This window comes from Ambystoma mexicanum, chromosome 5p (assembly GCF_040938575.1).
Source record: "Ambystoma mexicanum isolate Mex_15411 chromosome 5p, UKY_AmexF1_1, whole genome shotgun sequence".
Lineage (NCBI taxonomy): Eukaryota > Metazoa > Chordata > Amphibia > Caudata > Ambystomatidae > Ambystoma > Ambystoma mexicanum.
Genome location: NC_090930.1, coordinates 872,768,839 through 872,777,467, shown reverse-complemented (window position 1 = coordinate 872,777,467; position 8,629 = coordinate 872,768,839).

Below are 8,629 nucleotides of genomic sequence, written 5' to 3'. Positions count from 1 at the left end.
TATGGATTATGATTAAACAAAAATAGACTCTTTGTACCTGTGTGTGTGTGTGTGTGTGTGTGTGTGTGTGTATATATATATATGTATTTATTGAATATCGCAAATATTGGGGATGTAATTTTTAACAGAAATGATGCACATAGGAAGCAATATAGATGACAGAGACAGCCTCTGGGTGGGGTGCCGTTACAATAGCAGGTGGATGCCTGAGTCAGAGTAAACAAGTGGATGTGCGGTACATATAATGAGCCATAGACTTGACACCAGGGACAGACATAACTTATAAAAGCCATAATGGTCAGGGCCACAACACTGCAGACATGGACATATTTAGACTAGGTACACATGTGTGAACATTTGCAGGAGGTAAAGGCTGTTCTTGAAGTGCAGTAAGGGTATGAGAGATTAAACATATCGTTTCCCTTGTCAATCAGTCTAGTTTAAAAGAGTTCCAATGAGACACTGGCTTTATTTATTTATTTATTTATTTATTTATTTATTTATTTATTTATTTATTATTTTTATTTTTTAAAATTTATTTTCAAAAAGTTCATAACAGAGAAACAGTTTGTACATAATATAACATCATGTGATAATCATTACAAAGCCAACAGAACTATATACACCAGAAAACCCCCCTCCCCCCAGGAGTCACAAAACAATCAATAAACTGGTCTAATATAGTAAAAGAAATTTACCCCAAATCTTGTTAAAGATTGACACTGGCTTTAAAGTCTTGTGTAGGCATTCCAGTGTAGTGGGTCTTTCAGAGAGACAGAGTAGTACCGAAAGGAGGCCCAATAGAGCAAGGGAAGGACATGTTGTGGAAAGAGCATGATCACAAACGTCAAAGGAAGAGTAACGAAGATGGAGTCACAAAGGTAGTGGAAGGAGGGCAAGACCATGGAAAGATATGTACATGAGAAGTAGGAATGTAAGGATTGTGTGAATTTTCAGGGAGAGCCATTCAATGTGGTGTCAGTTTGCAGAGGTAGGGTGGATCTAGGTAGATTGTGGATGGTGTGAATGGCAATGTTGAGAACATTTCTCATGGATGAGAATGAGTAGGTGAGGAAGTCTAAGCAGTATGCTTGAAACGTAATCAAGATTGCTAAACACAATGTATATATACAGGTTTTGGTGGCGTGGGTAGATGTATATTGGATTTTCCTTTGATTGAGAAGGGCAACTCCAGAAGCAGTGTCAGTTATCTTGACGAACTGCTGGAGTCTTAGGTTACTGTTTTAGAAGACCAAAAGGTGGCAAGCTTTGGGCAGAGGAGTGTGGAGGAATGCAAGGAAGTTGATAGGTGATGGGAGAGTGGGGAGAGCAATGGAGGCAGTGTCTTCTATCATGATGGAGTTTAAGATGCCTGTTTTTTGTTGTTCTGTAAACAAAGCCAATGAAACCATTTAGATTGCCACTTAATAGAAATCCCTTCTATTAAAATTATTGCTGCCCACAATGGACTCAGGTACTCATTATTGGTGTGGTGGCCATAGCATTTTATTTTAAAATACAAACTAACAAGTCTGGCTAATTTACCCAATGAAGTACACCCTATTGACCATTTATGGTTAATTGACAATGCAGTCTTAGCTCATAATTAGGTGGTATTGTACAGAAAGAAGTACTTGTAATGTGAAACATTTTTACCATCACCACCATAATAATAGCAAGTACCTCAGAACTAATTTTCATTAGAGTGGGAAATGGGACAGTCAGTGGCAATAAAACTCAAAGAGAACAACTACATGAGGAAACATTTTAAATTAAAGAGTATGTTGCACGCAGGAAGAGAGATATCTATATTTGCAGTTCCAGGTAATTTGGCCCCCTCTGTGCAATTTAAACATTTCCAACATGAGGTGTTAAGAAAAGATGTTAAAGCAGGTACCGTTGCCTTATTCCCTCCACCCCCACTACATGTTTAGAATAGTGTGAATGTCACCTGCAATGGATTCATGTGGAATCTGTCTACTTTTGTCAGGTTATAAAAACAGGTGGATTCCTTACAATATGAGGCAGGAGGACCTTCAACCCACTTTGTAAACAAGCATGTTACAGTCAACTTGTACTTGATTCCTCTAGAGGAGCGAATCACTGCCCAAGGAAATCGATTTACAAATCTGGCCAAGGCAGTGTCATTCCCCTTTTCTGTAGCAGAGCTCTTTGGGTGGGGTTAATTAGGCTGGAACCTTCACACACAACCACCCCTTTGGATACATGTTGAGGTACTGGCCAATGTGTGGCCAGTATGCAACCTCACACATGATTTCCAATGTTGTATGAAAACCCCTCTGACCGGCAATAGCTGTGTCATGAGCATGATTCAACATCAGTCTCCAGAATGAGGTAGGTACTGCCCACTGGTCATATCCAGATAGGGATCTCCGTGCCAACAAACCGTCTTGGATTCAAAACATTTCGTAAAATGCCATCAACACCCGGAGCTCCTCTTTACTGGTATAATCTGATTCAGTTAGAGGAAAACTCACAGGGTCTTCAATGTGTCGATAGAATTTTCCAATAATAGTGTCCACCTTTTGTGCAGTCATCAAATCTGCATCCAGGGCATCCTTACTGCACTGAGAAATTTAGAGTTCACTGTTGGCACCAGTTTGAGACCTGGTGAGAGCTGTGACTTGGATTTCAGCCAGCATATATTCCCTATCTATGAAATCCTCTTGCAGGGCTCCAGTTTTCACAAGCTGGCCAGCCAGGTCATTCACAGTTTTATCCGGCTCGTCTATTTTGGAATGGCCTATTATCTTTTTCCAATATATGGACAGCCCATTAGAGGTGAGCAGATAATCAACAGACTGGATACGTTTCCCATATTTCAAGGGGTATAGTTAGTGGGGACAGCAGTGGAGCCAGGGAGAACAGTGTCTTCCATCATGATGGAGTTTAGGCTGCCTGTTTCTTGTTCTTCTGTAGACAAAGGTAACAAAACCATTTAGATCGCCACTCATTAGAAATCCCTTCTATTAAAATGAATGCTAACCACAATGGACTCAGTGCCTCATTATGAGTGTGGTGGCCATAGTATTTTATTTTAAAATACAAACTAACAAGTCTGGCTAATTTACCCAATGAAGTACAACCTATTGACCATTTATGGTTAATTGGCAATGCAGTCTTAGCTCATAATTAGGTGGTATTGTACAGAAAGAAGTACTCGTAATGTGAAACATTTTTACCATCACCACCATAATAATAGCAAGTACCTCAGAGAGTGGGAAATGGACTAGTCAGTGTCAATAAAACTCAAAGAGAAAAACTCAATGTGTATGTTGCACGCTGGAAGAGGCATATCTATATTTTCAGTTCCATGTAATTTGGTCCCCTCTGTGCAATTGTAAACATTTCCAACATGAGGTGTTAAGAAAAGATGTTAAAGCAGGCCTTGATGCCTTATTCCCCCCACTACATGTTTAGAATAGTGTGAATGTCACACGCAATGGATTCCTGTGGAATCTGTCTGCTTTTGTCAGGTTATAAAAACATATGGATTCCATGGGAATGCATTATTTTTGGCAGGTGCACAATGTTTGCACCATCAGATTACTTTTGCATTACTCTGCACAGTCTTATTCTTCTGTACACCTCCCTGACTCTCAGGGTTCAAGCCAAATTGGTACTTTAACAATGAATGAACAACTGCCACGCACCCTACTGACTTTGCGCTAGACTGAATAGTCTGTTAAACAATGCACTTGTCATGAATCAAAAACAGAGAGCAAGATCCCTGCCACGAGCCCCCATTTATTTGTTGTAAATATTTATGTGGCAACAATCAACACAGGGAGTTCAGTCACCCCCAATCGAAAGCATCAAACCAATATTCGTTTTACGTTCAGTTTAGCCCTGTCTGCAATTCATATAGAACCACACAGATCCCTCATCCTTTAGCAATAGGTAAGCAAAGAACCAGGCAAGCGCATATAAAAAATATATATGTATTAACAAATAGAAACATTTATATTTGTACAAAATCATCACAAATCATGCCACCTCACCCTGTGGTCCAGATGCCTTTCTTCCTTGAGAATTTTCTTTTTAAACAAATAACTAGTTCGTACCGGATAACAGAGATCATAGACTCTTTAACCCCACAACATGTACAGTCAATGCTTCAATTCTTCCAGTTGATCCGGTGTTCCACAAACCCAGTCCTGACATAGTCAGAGCCAGTGATTATCACCACTTCTTTGAGTTGGTGGTGTAGTGCAGTGAGGATGACTTGATGAATGGCCATCAACTCTGCCAGCTGTGTACTTCGGGATCCTATTTTGTGACCAGCAGGGGGCTCTGGGGTATCAATCAACCATGCATTTCCAATGCCATCAATTAGCTCTTCTTCCCTGTTTTTGACAACATGATAGGAACACCCATCCACATAAACTGTGGGTATCCTCTGGCAAGTGTCTTCATTATAGACCTTTTGTGGGGTTCATAGGTACACCTCCATGTTGCCTTTGGTGATAAGACATTAATTCCCGATACAGTTTTCTTGAGCACAACACGCAAGTCCACCAATCCTTGTAATAGAGGAGTCCTCTTGTTTTGGCCATACCTGACCTCCACAGGAAAGCCTTGCATGGACCGACTCCGCAAAGTAATTCTGGAATTACTCACAATCCCAGCCCAGTTTCTTTCACTTTGCAGCTACTGCAATGGTTGCTGAGGAGTCTCTACAATGATGTGCTCCACCTGCAAAAATGGACGGTAGTTTGTCAATGGCCATACCATTGCTAGGAATGCCTTTTCGAGTTGTTACATTTTTCATCCACAGAGGACAAAGTTTTGCTTGTGTAAGAGAGAACTTGTGGACCTTGTTGTGCTTATGCTACAATACCGCTATTAGGCAGGTATCGGAAAACCTTGTCTCCAAGGAAAACTCCTTGTTCTTAATGGGGTAAGCCAAACAAGGAGCTTGAGAAAGGCTTCTTTTCAGTTGTTTAACTGCTTCAGATTGTTCCAGAACCCACTCCCACTTAACTCTGGCCTTTAAAAAGTGGACCAAGGGTCGAGTGACTTCGGCGTAGTCTTCAATGAACTTTCAAGTATAATTCGTGAATCCAAGAAGGCTTCTCAATTCAGGCAGAGTAGTAGGGTATTTTTATTTCAATAAGGCTCCCACTTTCTTCAGCTGGAGGTTGAGATCCTCGGAAGTGATTTTGTGCCCCAGAAAGTTCACTCTGGTCTTATACCACTGTGCCTTTTGTAAGGACAGTTTTGCTCCGGCTTTCTGCAACTGGGAACATGCGAATTTCTGTAGAATGTCCTTCCACAGTTGATCTCTTGATCAATACATTGTTTACGTAGGCCAGATTCCCCTTTCACCCAAATCAGGCATGGCCTTATGCAGAAAGATATTAAACTAATTTCGAAGCAAGGAAGCTGCAGATGTTGAAGCAAAAAGAGCAGCATATTTTCCAAATATTTCTACTTTTGAAATAGTGGTGTGTTAAGCAAATGTCAGAACGTTGCATGATGAAGAAGGAATACTGTCATACGTTATATATGTACAGTTAATTCAGCTGCAAGGTCGAGCTCTTCAAGAAGAACAAGAGTTATGGAAAAGAAGGGGAGGTTCTTTATCCCTCAAAGAGGCTATACAGAGACAAGATAGTACTGGAAAGCCAGTTATGCCTGCAGAACTATTGAGAGTTGTGCAGGATCAGCTTCACTATCCTGCACATACAACCAGAGAGAATCTTGCCTCCATGATCACAGAAGACTGGTTTGTGCCATATTTATTAGAACATGTTGCACAGTTTACTGTGAATTACATTGTCTGTCAGAAATTCACAGCAGGGCATACCTTGTGAACAGTGAGAGGAGCAATACCCCACCCCAATGGTCCTTTTCAGCATCTGCATACAGATCATGTGCATATGTTGCAAACATGCAATGGTTACAAATATATGTTAGTAGTAGTGTCTCCTTTTTTATGATTGATTGAGGCAGGTCCATGCATGCACCTCAGTGCCACATGTACTGTCAAGTTTCTCATACTTGAGGTGTTTCCTAGATGGGTTGTGTGTAAAGTCCTATGGTCTGATAATGGGCCGCATATGTAAATTAGATATTCAAACAAATTACTCCTCTATTAGGAATAAAGTATACGTTTTCATCAGGTTGTCACCCACAGGCAAATGGTATTTGTGAGTGCTTAAATGCACTCCTTAAAGAAAGGATCACCAAGATAAAGATGACTTTTTAGAAGGGATGGCTACATTGCCTACCCCATGCCCTATTTGCATTGAGAAACCAGCCTTGCTCAGATCAACACCTGTCTCCTTATGAGATGGTAACTGGGTGCCACATAAGGGTACTCCTTTTTCTTCCCACTCAAATAGAAACTGATGCCTATAGCATAGCAAACACATTAGGGGAATAGATGAATGATTATTTGACAAATATGACCACTAGCGTTCCTTTTATTTTGCCACAGATCAAAATTCTGAGGGAAGGGTGGAAGCAGAATGAAGAAGACAACAGCCAAACAATCAATCATCTCAAATTGCTAAAGCCACCTAGTTTGTATCCAGGTGACCAAGTGCTTGTGAAGAGTTTTGTCTGCACTTGAAATAAGGCCCATTTTGAAGGACTGTACATAGTAGAGGGGGTCACTCCCACTGTTGTGAAGATCCAAGATCAGCTTAGCCACATTTGAATGATGTAAAGCCGTAAAAAGGAGAGACCCTTACCCCTCTGGTACCGGTTGATAGTGAAGCAAGAGACAAAGTTCCACAAATGCAGACCTTATTGGCTGCCACAACCCAACAAGGACAGATGAAATAAGAACAATTCAAACTTTTGATTATTCATAAGTATAAAGGGAAACAAATACACTTTTCAGTCTTCAGAGAACTATTCCTGTTAGCTTAAAGAGGCAATGTTTTGCAAAGAGAAACATAACACACACAACACTTTATGGTGCATATAACATTGCACACATTCTTGTATGTTGTTTTCACTTATATACTTTGATTCTATCCAGCTCTAGTGAGGCAAAATGTTGATATTATTTCCTTTTTTGAAAATCCTGAAACAGCTCCCATTATCCATAGGAAAATCATTGCAGTACTATTACAATTTCTGTTATATAAAAGTGTGGCTGATACAAAGAATAAAAAGAACAAAACATTGATGAAAAGAAAATGGGGATTTTCCTTCATAAGGTACACATTGCTTGCAGAAAGACTGATCAATACGAAGGATAGAGTACAGTGCATGAATTCTTTTGCAATATTTCTTGCAGTAACATTTTGTACAATGTGTTTTTCTTTACTTCCTTATTCTTACAGCATTTCATCAAATGATTTTTTACAAGATTTATGAAGTATCCAAAATGAGAAAGCTGTTTGTATTCACAACAAAAGCATGAGTGATATTTTCCCTGATATTTCCAAGTAAATTAACTGATTTACGAGGGATGTTGGAGAAGATTATTAGGATATAAGTATATACCTTGATAATTCAGCCCATTAAAAAAAAAAATAACATGTTGTACCAGCAGATAAGTGAGGTGGGGAGAACGTTAGATGAGAGCTGCTATCTATGTATGTTCTCTCATCCCTTAAGCCATGAGCACAGTCAGAACATTTATAGCAAGAGAAATACCTATAAATGACACGAAGTGCCTCAGCCATCTAGCAGCATGCATGACAAGAGGACCATTTGAAGGGAAGTGGGCAACCCTATGATGAATGTCAAAGAGAATGTTTCCATATGAGGATGCCTACATAAAAATGCAGATGATAAAATACCCAGATTGGAAGAGCAGAATGCTCCTGTCCTCATTTAGTGGTCTGACTGAAGGAGAAATGAGAATTATTGAACAAAAGAGACTGGATTGCGTAGAGGAGGTCCAAAGTATAGCCCGCACTCCAACCGAAGTACCAGGAACGTTCACACCGAGATATGTGACGTATGATGAGCAAATAAACCAGCAGAGAGCTGCAGAGAGCTGCAGTGGACCTCTGTCCAGTACCTATCAGAAGAACAGCACCTATTGAAGTACCGATGCCAAGAAACCATGGACAGTAAGGTATTCGTTGAGGATGCCATAGCAACCAATAAAACGAAATGAAGATTGTCTAAATACAGTCCCTGAAGAAGCCAAAAAGGTCTTAATGGAAGATGAATGGTGACGTCACGAGAACCTACACTTACTCACATATATAATAAATGATTACCAGACAATGACGTAAAGAGACGAAACACCATGAATAAAGGATATCGTAAACCTAAAGTGAAAGGACAATGTCAAACATAAGAAGTTTAAGCCATGAGCATGGTAAAGATATTCAACCAAGTTTACAAGTTTACACATGTACATATACTTGGAACCGCAAGAAAGCTAAGAAAAATGTGCGGCTTGCTATGCTTAGTAGAAAGATTGCGTCAAGCTCCACTATACATAATCTGCCTCAAAGAAGTACGTTATATAATTATATTTCCACTTTGCACAAGAAGCAGAATTAACCAAAAGGTTACTAAAAGGCCACACAAGAAGAGTTTCATATGTAGCAAAACCAAGAATAGAGCGGCAGAAATGAAACTCAGCAGGGGCAAATCATACCTGGATAACCAAGGTCATATCTGTCAAGATGGA